This window comes from Ailuropoda melanoleuca, chromosome 18 (genome assembly GCF_002007445.2).
Source record: "Ailuropoda melanoleuca isolate Jingjing chromosome 18, ASM200744v2, whole genome shotgun sequence".
Lineage (NCBI taxonomy): Eukaryota > Metazoa > Chordata > Mammalia > Carnivora > Ursidae > Ailuropoda > Ailuropoda melanoleuca.
The window spans coordinates 30,464,670-30,480,092 of NC_048235.1; positions in this window are offsets into that span (position 1 = coordinate 30,464,670).

Here is a 15,423-nt window from a genome sequence, read left to right on the forward strand (position 1 = left end):
CTAGATGAATTACTGATGCATGTAATCCTGCTATTTATAAAAAGTATATCACAACCAAGTTGGGTTTGTCTCAGGAATGCCAGGTTGCTTTAACAATAGAAAGACAGTCATTGCTACCATTAACTTCAGAGATTAAAGGAGAAAATCAACAATCATGTCATTAGTTACAGGAAAAGAATTTCACAAAATCCAACATTTGGTAATGTTCAAAACTCTTAGCAATGTGGAAATAGAAGTTTTTCATACTCATAAAGAGCATTCTCAAAAACGACAGTAAATACCATCCTCAATTTGAAAGCATTCCTTTTGTAAGATCAGAAGCAACACAAGGGTACCAACTATCACCACATAAATGATAAAAGAAAGGATTGATACATTTATGTAAATCACAAAATGATACATTTTGTTCACCCGTATATAAAGAACAAAGGAAAATACAAGCAATGCAGTAGAGAAATAGGCAAAAGACTACAATGAGAACTTGACAGAAAAGAAAATACCAGCGGCCAATAAACATATTGAAAAAAAAGTCTGTCTCACTAGTAATCAGGGAAATGCAAATTAGAATACTATGATAATAATACTAATAAGAGTTAATGCCATAGTGTGCTTACTATGTAACACAGACTATTTTAGGGTAATAATTATTAATGTTTAAATTTTCTCAACAATCCTATGTAATAGTATTTTAGGCATCAGTGCTAATAGTTGATATGGCCTGCATGAGAAAACTCAGGAAGCCTTAAAGTCAGGCAATTTAACTCCTGCAACTTTGTTCTTTTTCAGAGTTGTATGATGATTCTACTTCTTTACTTTATGACGAGTTTTTTTTATTTCGATAAGAATTTTAGAATTTTAGAATCTGGGAGCACTTGGGTGGTGCATTTGGTTGCGTGCCTGACTCTTGGTTTGGCTGGGGCTGATCTCAGGGTGGTGAGATCAAGCCCTGCTCAGCACCAAGTCTGCTTGAGTTTCTCTCTGCCCCTCCCCCCATGATCTTTCTCTCTCTCTCAAATAAATATTTAAAAAAACCAAGAATTTTAGAATCTGCTTGTCAGTTTCTACCAATGAATCCTGTTGGGATTATGATTGCGATTGCACTAAATCTATAAATCAATTTGGGAATAATTGACATCCTAACAATATTGACTTTTCCAACCCAAGAACAAGGCATATCTTCCCATTTTCTTAGGTCTTTTAAAATTTCTCTCAGTTGGGGCCCCTGGGGGGCACAATAGGTTAAGTGTCTGACTCTTGGTTTCAGCTCAGGTCATGATTTCAGTGTCATGATCTCAGGGTCATGAGATCGAGCCCTATGTCAGGCTACACACTCAGTTCTGAGTCTGCTTGAGATTCTCTCCCCCTCTCCCTCTGCCCCTCCAGCTCATTCTCTCCTTCTCTCTCTCTCTCTCAAATAAATAAATAAATAAATACATACATCTTTTTAAAAAATTTCTCTCAGGGCACCTGGCTCAGTCAGTTAAAGTGTCTGCCTTCGGCTCAGGCCATGATCTCAGGGTCCTGGGATCAAGCCCCATGTCAGGCTCCCCATTCAGCAGGGAGTCTGCTTCTCCGTCTGTCCTTCCCCCTATGCATTCTCTCTCTCAAATAAATTAATAATAAAATCTTTTTAAAAATTTCTCTCAATATTTTTTAGTATCCAATGGAACATATCCTACACATCTTTTGTTAGGTTTACCCCTAAATATTTCATAGTTTTTAAATTGTTTAATTTAAGTCATCTTTACACCCAATGTGGGGCTCAAACTCATAACCCCAAGATCAAAAGTCACGCACTCTTCTGACTGAGCCAGCCAGGCACCCCTAAATATTTCATATTTTGATGCTATTGTAAAATATATTGTTCTCCAGATTTTCATCTCCAATTATTTGTTGCCGGTGTATAGAAATACAGTTTATTTGCTTTTAATTGTGGTAAATACACGTAACATAAAACTTACTGTCTCAGCCGTCTTTAAATGTATAAGTTCCTTGCTGTTAAGTACATTCACATTGTCTCGCAACTATCACCAGCATTTATCCACAGACTCTTCATCTTGCAAGACTGAAACTCTGTACTCACTAAACAATAACTCCCTATTCTCCCTATTTCTTCTTCCCCTCAGCCCCCTGGCAACCATTCTACTTTCTGTCTCTATGAAACCGACTACTCCAGGTACCTCATCTAAGTGGCATCATACAGTTTTTGTCTTTGTGGCTGGCTTATTTCACTTAGCATGATGTTTCAAGGTTTATCCATGTTGTAGCATGGGTCAGCATTTCCTTCCCTTTTAAAGGTAAATAATATTCCATTATATGTTTATACTACATTTGTCCATCAGTGGACATTTAGGTTGCTTCCCTCTCTTGGCTATTGTAAATATTGCTGCTCTGAATACAGTGCAACTATCCCTTCAAGACTCTGCTTTCCATTCTTTTGGATATATCCCCAGAAGTGGGATTGCTGGCTCATATGATATTTTTATTTTCAAGTTTTTGGGGAACCACCATACTATTTTTTACAATGGTAGCGACCTTTTACATTCCCACCAACAATGCATAAGGATTCCAAATTCTCCACATCCTCATCAACACGTGTTAGAGACTTCCTAATGGGTATGAGGTGGTATTTCATGGTTTTAATTTTGCATTTCCCTAATAATTAGTGATGTTGAACATCTTTTTTATGTGCTTATTGGTCATTTGTATATCTTCTTTGGAGAAATGTCAATTCAAATCCATTGTCCATTTTTTAATCAGATTGTTCTTACGCTTGATTTTTGTATATTGATCTTATAGCCTGCAACCTTGACAAACATTAATTGTAGTAGTTGTGGATTCTGTAGGATTTTCTAGATGGATAACTTGTTATCTACGTATACAGACAATTTTATTCCTTTCTTTCCAATCTGGGTATCTTTTTATTTTCTAGCCTCATTGACCTAACTAGAATCCAGAGCATAATGCTGAACAGAAGCAATGATGATGGAAAACTTTGCTCTGACAATGTCTCAAAGGAAAAGTATTGGTCTTTATTCATTAAGTGTCACATTAATTGTAGATTTTTCATAAATACCCTTTATTGGTGTGAGAAGATTCCCTCCTATTCTTAATTTGCTGCTTTTTTCCAGGCATAGATGTGGGATTTTATCAAATGCCTTTTCTGTATCTATTGAGATGATCACATGATTTTTCTTTTTAGTCTGCTAATGAGGTGAATTACATTGATTGACTTCCAAACGTTAAACTGGCCTTGCCTTCCTGGGATAAATCCAATTGGTCATGATATTTTATCTATTTTATGTACAGTTATCAGATTCAATTCACTAAAAATTTTAAGAGAGTTTTTTGATCTCTGCATCTATGTTCATGAAGGGAATTCCTTTTCTAGTCTTTGACATTGGAATTAGAGTAATCTGACCTTAGAAAATGAGTTTGGAAATACTCTCTTCTCTTCAATTTTCTGGAAGAATTTATGTGGAATTGGTTTTATTCATTTACTAAATGTTTGGTAGAATTTACCAGTGAGACCAGATACGCCTGAAATATCTTTGTGGAAGATTTTTAAGCTATAAATTCCATCCCTTAAGTAGAGATAGGGTTATTCAAATGATCTGTTTCTTCTTGTGTGACCTTTAGTAGGTTATGTCTTTTAATCCAAGCTGTCAAATGTATTGGCCTACAGTTGTTCTTAATTCCTTTGTTCTTTTAATGTGTGGCGGATGTGTGATTATGTCTCCCCTTTCATTTTTTTATGTTGTTAATTCAAGTCCTCTCTCTTTGTTTTGCTAGTTAGCTTTCTTAGAATTTAATGGTTTCTTAAAATCTTTTCAACAAGCTCTTAGTTTTACTTTTTTTCTATTGTTTTTCTGCTTTCCATTTCATCAATTGCAGCTCTTTCTTATTTCCTCCCTTCTGCTTACAATGGGGGTAATTTGCTCTTCCATTTCTAATTTCTTAATGTAGATGCCTTGTTAATTGATTTGAGATATTTCTTCTCTTCTTCTTCTTTTTAAAAAGATTTTATTTATTTATTTGTCAGAGAGAGAGAGAGACAGAGAGAGAGAGAGAGAGAGAGAGAGCACTCACAAGCAGGGGGAGTGGCATGCAGAGGGAGAAGCAGACTCCCTGCCAAGAAAGGAGCCCAATGCGGGACTCGATCCCAGGACTCTGGGATCATGACCTGAGCTGAAGGCAGATGCTTAACCAACTAAGCCATCCAGGAGTCCCCATTTTTTCTCTTCTAATAGAACCATTTAATGCTCTAAATTTCCTTCTTTGCTGAACTCTACACATTTTGATATGTTTCTTTTCATCTTCGTTCAACAAAACATTTTCTAATTTCTCTTGTAATTTCTTCTTGGATCCATATGTTGGTTAATTTGCAAATAGTTACTGATTTTCAAGATAAATTTCTATATTAATATCCAGTTTAATTTTATTTTTATCAGAGATCATACTTTGTATAGTTTTAATCCTCTTAGGTTTACTGAAATTTGTTTTATGACCCAGAATATAGTCAATTTTGGTGAATATTTTGTGTGCACTAGCAGAGAATGTGGATTCTTCTGTTGTTGGGTATGATGTTCTATAAATCTCAATTAGTTAACAATGTTTTCCAAGGATTACATATCATTATTCATTTTCTTTCTACAGATTTTTATCAATTACTGATATAGGAGTATTGAAATTTTTAACTATAATTGTAGATTTGTCTATCTTTTCATTTCTATCAGGTTTTACTTCAGTGTTTTGAAGGTCTGCTATTCGCTTCATATACTGTTGACTCTCAAACAACACAGTTTGAACTGCATGGGTCCACTTATACATGAGTTTTGAATTTTTTAAAATAAATGTTGGACAACTTTTTGGAGATTTGAGGTTTGTGTAGTTTAGAAATATCAAAAAAATTAAGAAAAAGATATGTCATGAGGATATAAAGCGTAGGTTGATACTAGTCTATTTTATAATTTACTAACAAAATATATACAAATTATAAAAAGTTAAAATTCATCAAAACTTATGCACACCAACATTTGCAGACCAAACATGGTGCCATGCAGTTGAGAAAAATGTAAACAAACATGAAGAAGCCATATTAAATCATAACTGTATAAAATTAACTGTAGTACATACTGTACTACTGTAATAATTTTGTAGTCACCTCCTGTTGCTATTGTGAGCTCAAGTGTTGCAAGTATCAGCTTAAAACACCATGTGATGCTAATCATCTCTGTGTGAACAGTTTGTCTCTCTGGTAAATTTTGTATTGCAGTAAAAAGTGATTTCTCATGGTTCTTGCGTATCTTTCACTGTGCTTAGTGTAATACTTAGTGTAACAACACCATGGGACCCATACAAAGTGCCACTTAGTGATGCTGGAAGGGCTCCCAAGAAGCAGAGACAAGTCATGACACTACAAGAAAAGGTTGAATTGCTTGATACATATGGTAGATTGAGGTCTGCAGCTGCAATTGCTCATCATTTCAAGATAAATGAATCCAATGTAAGGACCACTGTAAAAAAAGAAAGGATAATTCATGAAGCCATTGCTCCAGCTATTCCAGGAGGCATGAAATGCCTTTTTCTCTTATAGTGAAAATGTTGCTTTTATGTGGGTGGAGAATTGCTATAAGAAAGGCAAACATATAGACTCTAGTATGATTTGGGAAAAAGATGACAACTCAAAGCAAAACAAAGGTGAGGGATCTAAAGCTGGAGAAGTTAATGCCAGCAAAGGATGGTTTGATATTTCAGAAGGAGGTCTGGCTAAAAATGTAAAACCCTTAAGCCTTGAAGGGCAAAGATAAATACCAGCTGCCTGTCTTCTGGTTGTACAAGACGGGCTAGACAGTGAGAACCCCTTTTCTTGATTGGTTCCATTGACGCTTTGTCCCTGAAGTTAGAAAGTACTTTGCCAATAGGGGCCTGCCTTTCAAGGTTCTTTTGCTATTGAACAATGCCCCTGCCCACTCAGAATCCCAATAAATTCAACATCAAAGGCATAGAAGTGGTTTACTTGCTCCAAAACACAACATCTCTAATTCAGTCTCTAGATCAGGGGCATAAAGACCATTAAGGCTTATTATACACAGTACTCTGTGAAAAGGATTGTCAATGCTATGGAAGAGAACCTTGATAGAGAGAACATCATGAAAATCTGGAAGGATTACACCACTGAAGATGCCATTGTTGTTGTAGAAAAAGCTGTGAAAGCCATTAAGCCTGAAACAATAAGTTCCTGCTGGAGAAAATGGAGTCCAGATGTTGTGCATGACTTCACAGGATTTACAACAGAGCCAATCAAGGAAATCAAGAAAGAGATTGTGGACATGGCCAAAATTGTGGGGGGTGGGGATGGCGAAGTGTTTCAAGATACAGATCTTGGAGAAATTCAGGAGCTAATAGACACCACACCGGAAGAATTAACAGAAGATGACTTGATGGAGATGAGTGCTTCTGAACCAGTGCCAGACAATGAGGAAGGAGACGTAGAAGAAACACTGCCAGAAAACAAACTGACAATAGGCCATTTGGCAGAAGCATTCTGATTATTCAAGCCTGCTTTTAACTTCTTTTATGGCACGGACCGTTCTATGACACAGACACTGAAACTAAAGCAAACAGTGGAAGAAGGGTTGGTATCTTACAGAAACTTTTTAGAGAAATAAAAGAGCAAAACAGTTAGAAATTATGATGTATTTCTGGAAGTTACACTGAGCATGCCTTTGTCTCCTGCCTCCTTCCACATCCTCCACCCCTTCCACCTCTGCCACACCTGAGACAGCAAAACCAAATCCTCCTCCTCCTCCTCAGTCACTCGACAAAAGATGATGAAGATGAAGGTCTTTATAATGACCCATTTTCACTTAATAGTAAATAAATAAATAGTATGTAATCACCATGCCATACAGTTAATAAACTTATCTGTTGTGTAGGTGTACGTGTCTTCCTGTGAAAATCTAATAACTGTACAGCAAGAACTATATAAGACCTTTTTGTGTCATCATCACCATCATCACCTAAGTGTTCATGGTCCAAAACATCAGGTGTGGGAGGCCTGGCAGGTTCAGTCAGCAAAGCATGAGATTCTTGATCTCAAGGTCATGAGTTCAAGCTTCAAGTTGGGTGTGGAGTCAACTTAATTAAAAAAAAATTATGTGCAAGACTTACATGGAAGGGGATAGCCTATCCTTACGTAGGCTTAACATGAGTGATATTTAGTATATTTATATATATTTATATATATACTATATATATACTATATATATTTATATATATACTTTATATATATAATATATATTATATATATATTTTATATATATATACTATATTTAGTATAAAATTAATAATGTGTTAGTTTTCTGTTTTATAATTTTACTTTCCAAGAATTACATCAGTATACAGTATACCTCTATTGTAATTGAAGACTACCAGCTTGCCATCACAGGTGAGTGGTTTTTAAAAACTGTAACAATGTTCCCAATACTGTGTTATAAATATGATGGTAATACTATAAGCCATAAAAATTGTATAATGATTCATTCATTAATGTATAAGCTAGGGTACTGTAAGCAATTGTAGTGATTACAGTAGGCTACCATAAAGCAATCATATCGCCGGTTCTTTATTATCAATGCATGAACCATTATCCTTGTAAATAAATATGAAATTGTTTTCACATTATCTTTTTATTGTTGATGTCTAGTGTTAGTAATATGTATAACATCTACAGTGTTTTGTATCATATAAGACAATATTGATGTAGGTACTGATAGACATAATCAGATCGTGTAAAATTACAGCACCAATAAGTATAGTACAGTATTATAAATTTATTTTTTCTTTGTGATTTTTCTTTATGATTTTCTAGACTACCTTATTGTAAGAATACAGTATATAACACATATAATATACATAATATGTATTAATTGGCTGTATGTTATCAGTCAGTCTTCCAGTCAACAGAAGGCTATTAGTAGTTAAGTTTTTGGAGAGCCAAAAGTTATACATGGATTTTTGACTGTGTTAGGGTTGGCACCTCTAACCCTAGTGTTGCTCAGGAGTCAACTGTACATTTATGATTGTTATGTCCTCTTGATGAATCAACTCTTTTATAATTTTAAAATATCCTTTTTATTTCTGGTAATATTCCCTATTCTAAAACATACCTTTTAAAATATTAATATAGCAATTCCAGCATTCTTTTCATTAGTGTTTGCATGGTGTATCTTTTCCCATTCTTTTAATTCTAACTTACTTGTGTCTTTTTATTTAAAATTTATTCCTTATAGACATTATATATTTGGCTCATGCTTTTTTTTTTTTTTTAAGATTTTTTATTTATTTATTCAACAGAGATAGAGACAGCCAGCGAGAGAGGGAACAGAAGCAGGGGGAGTGGGAGAGGAAGAAGCAGGCTCATAGTGGAGGAGCCTGATGTGGGGCTCGATCCCGCAACGCCGGGATCACGCCCTGAGCTGAAGGCAGACGCTTAACTGCTGTGCCACCCAGGCGCCCCTTGGCTCATGCTTTTATCCAATCTGATAATCTATACTTTTTAAATTTCTTTTTTTTTTTTTTAAGTAATCTCTACACATGGGGCTCAAACTCATGACCGTGAGATCAAGAGTTGGATACTTTACTGAGCCAGCCAGGTGTCCCAATAATCTGTATCTTTTAATTGGATATTTATACCATTTATATCTAATATAACTAATATTGTTGAGCTTACTTTTCTTTTTACTTTTTACTTTTGCTTTCTATTTGTCTCATCTATTCTTTTCCTCCTATCTTCTAGATTGCATAATTTTGTGATTTTACTTTATTTCCAATATTGGACTATTACGTATATCTTAGTTTTAAAATTGTTATTATTATTATTATTATTACTTTTAGGGGTTGCTCTACAGTTTGCAATATGCATCTTTAGCTTATCTCAGTCTACCTTCAAATAGTATGCCACTGAATGTACATTGTAAAACCTTGCAATAGTTATTCTTATTTCCCCAGACAACTGTACCATCCATTTTACTTCTACGTAAGTTTTAAACTCTACATACATTGTTATTAATTTGCCTTAAAAACCAATCATAAAAGAGATTTAAATGAATATATATACTTACCCACACATTTCCAGTACACCTAATACTTTTTCATAAATCCGAATTTCCATCTAATAAAGGATATATCTTTTCCTCTTCTTGCTGAAGAACATTTCAGAAACAACATTTCTGGCAGTTTAGGTTAGCTAGGGATAAATTTGTCTTAGCTTCATTTGTTTGTTTGTTTGTTTGAAAAAGTCTCTATTTTTTCTCCATTTCTGAAATATATTTTCGCTGAATAAAGAATTATAGGTTGATTTTTTTATCTTTCAGAAATCTGAAGATATTTTTTCATTTTCATCTTGGTTGTATAGTTTCTTTTTTTTTTTTTTTAAAAGATTTTATTTATTTATTTGACAGAGAGAGACGGCCAGTGAGAGAGGGAACACAAGCAGGGGGAGTGGGAGAGGAAGAAGCAGGCTCTTAGCGGAGGAGCCTGATGTGGGGCTCGAACTCAGAACGCTGGGATTACGCCCTGAGCTGAAGGCAGACGCTTAACGACTGCGCCACTCAGGCGCCCCAACATATCCCTTTTAAACCCACTATGACTGCTTTGGTTTTGCAGATAAACAGGTTTCTTTTGGCTATCAGTACTTTTTGTGTTCTGGACACATGCATCTTTTTCCTTTCTGGTTCTCTGTCTTGCAAATGTTAGCTGTCTTGGTCTCCCTTATTTCTGACATTAGCCTCCCCAACTCAGCAATATTGCTGAACTCTGAGGTCCTCACTCTCTGTCCTGTGGCCTAGAAACCTTCTCAAAGGAGTAGGCTGGAGCAATTATATGGCTCAATGTATTCACTTCTCTTGTTTTAGTGATCACTGTCTTTTTTCTTTTTTTAAGATTTTATTTATTGAGAGAGAGAAAGAGAGCATGAGGAGAGGGGGGTGGGAGAGGTAGAGGGAGAGGGAGAAACAGACTCCCTGCTGAGTGCAGAGCCAGAAGCAGGGCTCGATCTCAGGACCCTGAGAGCATACCTGAGCCAAAGTGAGACACTTAACTGACTAAGCCACCCAGGTGCCCCTGTCTTTTTTTTCCCCCCAAGATTTTATTTATTTACTTATTTGAGAGAGAGAGCATCAGTGTGCATGCACAAGCAGGGGGAGAGGCAGAGGGAGAGAGAATCTCAAGCAGACTCATGCTGAGCATGGAGCCCAATAATCAATCCCACAGCCCTGAAATCATGACCTGTGTCAAAATCAAGAGTTGGATGCTTAACTGACTGAGCCACCCAGGCACCCCAGTGATTACTCTCTTATACTGTCTATTGTCTAGTGTCTTATTCATACATTTTGCCAGGTTTTCTAGTTGTTTATGAGGGGAGGACAAATCCAGTACCCATTACTCAATCATGGTTAGAACAGAAGTTTTATCTGGAGAGTTTTTAAAAATACAGAGCCAAATTCATCTCTCTCTCAGAAACTCAGATTTAGTAGGTTTGGTGTAGAATCCAGGAATCTTTACTTATTAAAAAGTACTCAGGTGATTTTGATATACACATAGTGTTCGCAACAATATCTTGATACCTTAGGCAAAGGCTTGTTCAGACATTCTTTTAATTAGAAGGAAGGGCAGAAAAATTTAAAACTTTTCCTGGTTCTGAGTATGATGGGGTAGTTACAGCCAACATTGTGACCCAATTTAAAACAATTAAGTGAGCAGATATAACACATCTATTTGGAGATATTAGCAAACAACTGAGGCAACCAGGACTTCAGACACAATATTAAAGAATGGGAAACTACCCCCAGAGGTGACATGATATTCTCCAGCACCTTTGTCCCTCAGGAAAATTCTGGGCATAAGACCAGTCTAAATTTTGGAACAGAACCAAGAAAGTGGCCCTAAGAGGCAAAGACACCAGCAGGGATTTTGGCAGTTAACCAAGGTTGGGGAGACAAAATGTAAAGACCAAAGGGGCCAGATTCTTAGTGAGAAGGGAGAGGTGAATGAGCCCAATACTCTGCTAGTTTCCCACAGGTCACTTGCCAAATTCTGAAGATGAATCAGAATGAAAGCTAAACTACCAAACAGAAAACCTCTGAAAAGCGGAGTGGAGTTTTTTTTGTTTTGTTTTTTTTGTTTTTTGTTTTTTTTCAGTCTCACAGTTCTAAGGAAATGAGGATTAGACTTCAGTATCCATGGGGGTCAAGGGCCCCAGGGAACATACAAGATTCTCAGTTGGAACACCTGGAGGGCTGTGCTACAGGAACAGCTGCAAAAAAGAGGTGGATTAAGCCTTGCCAAAACCCAACCTCAAGTTAGTTCAGTTTCTGATTGATTAAGGTGTTCAGCTCTCATTCTAACTACTTTGTAGAGGACAGAGTGAACCCTCTTTAAATGAAGATAATCTTATCCAGAACCTCTGTAATTTTTCATACTTAATGTGTGGCATTCTATTAAAAATTACCAGGTAGGTCAAGAGCGAGTAAAAACAAAATGACCAAAAACCAATGGAAAGAATATACAATAGAAATAGACCCACAGAAGACCTAGCTATTATAATGATCAGAAAGAGATTTAAAATTGCTAGGGTTGATATATCAAGAAATTATAGGCAAAGGTAGAGAAAGTAAATAAAAAGAGAATTTCTCCAAATGCATTGGATTTTTTTTTAAACATGAAAGTTCTAGAACTTAAAAATAAGATGACCAATAATAAAAACTCAACAAACAGATTGAAGAGAAGATTTAGATAGATAGGTACAAAATATACAGGCTCACGCACAAAGAGGCAAAAAAGGATGACAGGAATACAGATGGTAAAGAGTGAAAAAATCTGACATATGTATAACTGAAGTCCTAAAAGGTAAAGAGAGATAAGAAGAGATCGTGAACAAGAATTTTCCAAAACAGATTAAAGATATTAAGCTACAGATTCAAGGAACTCCTTGAGAGGCACTCATCCCATCCCAGAACCCAAGTGGGATAAGTACAATGAAAACCACATCTAGACATATCACAGGAAAACTGTTGAAAACTAAAGAAAAATAATACTTAGAGGAGTTGGGGGGAAAATACATAATTTTTCAAGAGTGACAAAGGAATGAGGGAAACTAGGGCTCATCTGGTGGTTTTTTTTTTTTTAAGATTTTATTTATTTATTTGAGAGAAAGGAGGAGCACAAGCAGGGGGGAGGGGCAGAGGGAGAGGGAGAAGCAGACTCCCCGCTGAACAGGGAGCCTCATTCGGGGCTCTATCCCAGGACCCTGGGATCATGACCTGAGCCCAAGGCAGTTAACCAACTGAGCCACCCAGGTGGCCCTAGGGGACATTTTAAAAATGCTGAGGGAAATAAAGTTACTAAACAAGAATTGCTAAACCCAGCAAAAATATTTAGCATAAAATGAAGTTTTTAGGCAAATAGAAATGGAGAGAACTTGTTACCAGTTGACCTGCTCTTAATAGAGGAATTATTCAAACAGAAGGAAAAAATTCCAGTCAGAAGCATACAAATGCATATTGGAACAAGGTGTACTTTAAAGGGTAAATATGTGGGTAAATATAATGAGTATTGACTGTACAGAAAAATGATTATAAAATCTTGTATGGCTTAAAATATATGCACAATTAAAACCCACATCACAAATAAACACAAAAGGGGAAGGGGTAAGTGGGAGCATAGTATTTTAAGGTTTTGGCATTCTTGGGGAAGTGGTAAAAGTAATCATTTATATTAGAGTGTAATAAGTCAAACAGCCATGTTGTAATCTCTAAGACTTCTAAATGAATGTGTAATTAATAAGCTAATAGAGGAGGTTAATGGCATAATGAAAATATTTTAATTCAAAAGAAGGCAATAAAGAACAGAATAAGGGATATGAATAAGTGGGCAAAAAGAAATAAATAGTAAGATGGCATGTATAAATCCAATTACAGCAGTAATTATATTAAATATAAATGGACTAAAACTTTTCCTATTGCAACAAGGATACAACAGCCTTCCTATTTTCAGCTTAGCTGAATTCTGTATAAAATGTAGTCAACAAATATGACTGAAAAGTCAGGGTTTCCTAGAGCAAAATGTGGAAGGGGTAAGTAACTTTCAGCTGTCAGTCCTCCAGAGCTGAATTCTGACTAAAATTTGAACCAAGAAAAGCTGTCCTTTCAGTGCTAGGGATTGCTTTTTAACATGCAAAAGATGAGGGCTTTGATCTTTGTTGCAAACCTTTTATTTTGAAAAGACGTCTTGACCGTGCCATTAAATTATGCAAATGTAAAGCAAAGACTCTCTAGGATGTTGTTTGAAAAGCTAAGCTCTGCTTTGTTGTTGCAAATTGTTTTAAATTCTTGCTACTATGTGCTTAAACTCCAGCTTGTTCTTTTCACAGGATTGGCTATGGTTAGTTTTCTTCCAAATTATCAAAAAGCAAACACAACTCATCTCTGTATTATTTTTCTTGTGAAGACCACATACTAGTCTCACATGAAGAACTCATTTTCTATGAATACAACTTCATCTGTCCTCTTTGGGAAATAAAAACCTTATTTTATTCTTCTAAGAGAATCCCCACTCTCCCACCGCATTTTGTTTTCTTTTGGATGTATTTCCATTACAAATAGCTCCCATTTTACCTAAGACTGCATCTGTCTGATTCACATAGGATGGAAAATATCCTTTCCAAGAGATTACTTTGTATTCCCAAATTTCTCATTTGGGGATGTGGCTTGGAAGAAAGTGATGAAGAGTGGTTCAGTAAATCCCACCACACCACACTTATGTTATCAGTGTCAGTAACTAGGATATGGAGTTGGCTGGACCATCATCTGAAGACACAAATTCTTATGTTATTACTGAATGATCTAGATGGTCTGAGGTATAGAACAACAAGGCTAAGGATTAGAATGGAAAAAAGCTAAAGAGATAAATGAGGCAGGGCTGGTGTTGGGGTAAAAATTCCACCTATTTCTTAGAGGCTGAAGAAATGTTCACTCACCAGGAACTTTTTTTTTTTTTTTTGAGTCTGTACTGCTTGTACAACAAGATGCAGAGATGCAGAGGCATTCCCAAAGAGCATATGTCTGGGAATATATTCATAAAATGTATACAAGAGCAACATATCAAGTGCAAAGGAATAGGGCAAATGGTCAATATTACAAAAGTTCAGAAAGAAAATACAAATCAAAGTTAAGGCAGTGAGTGAAGGGGTGGTCTTTAAAAGGCAAAGTTGAGATAAAATGAGGTGTTGGAGACAACAGTCTACATGGCGGGGGGGGGGGGGGGGGGGGGAAAAANNCAAAGCAGTTAAAGTCCAGTAGCAGGAAAATACTTCCACAAACATTATTAAGCATTTAATATATCTTTTCGTTTCCTTACTGCAGGAAAAAAAAAAAGTATGACTCAAACTCTGCCTCAAGGAGTTTAAACTAGATGAGAGACAGGACAAAGAAACATACATGTCACCAGTAGAAGACAGGCCATGAGAAGTGCCAATTCGTGGCTCAGCTATCAATTCAGAAAAAAGCAATTCTGCATAGGGCATGGGTAGCAGACAGGCAGTGGAACAAAAGGCTTCAAACTCAGATGTGTGCCACAAAAGAGCTGTGTGACCTTGTGCAAGTCCTGTTTCCTATAAAAATGGTTTGGTAAGGTCCAGAAGACTTTCTGTTGTGGGGAGGATGAAATCATTGTGGTGAAAGGGCTTGATATGGCTGTGTAAGTTTCCATCCTTTCTCCCCTCCTCATTGCACCTACTCTTTTTTCCTACAGTGGGGTGAGATGTGTGGGGTGCTAGTGAGAGCAAAAAGGGAATGATAAAGGGAGGCAACTTCCTCCCGCCTTTTGTCCCCTCCCTACTCCCCCAGCTCTCCACCTCGGTTCCGGGAGAGTCACTGTGGAAGTGGGGTGAGGGCACAGAAGTGGGGAGGGAGGATCTGCTAACTGTAAACAGACATCAGGAGTTCAGATCCTCTGGCCACCGGATTTCCGTGCCATACTGAAGCCACCCCACCCATGGGCCTGTCCTCAGTTTCCCCAGCTGTGTAATGGGGATACACCATCTCCTTTTCCCGCTATCCGCCTGACCTAACAGCGTGAGAAAGACGAGAAGGAACCCCCAGTTGTTGGCCTCCAGGCCCATCAGGTCCTCCTCCCACTTTGGCTTTGGCCTTTTGTACCCGCCCCACGTGACCTGCCCGGCCGGCTCTTCCCTCCTGTCCCGCCCCGCCCTCCGGCCTTTCCCGGCTCTCGGCGCAGCTCTTCCCGCTCCTCGCCCGCCCCCCTTCTTGCCTCCCCTTCTCCCTCCCCCTTGCCTCCCTCCCAGGCTGTTCCCGCTCCCTCCTCCTCCCCCAGGCAGCCGTTCCCTCGCGACGCTTCCCCTCC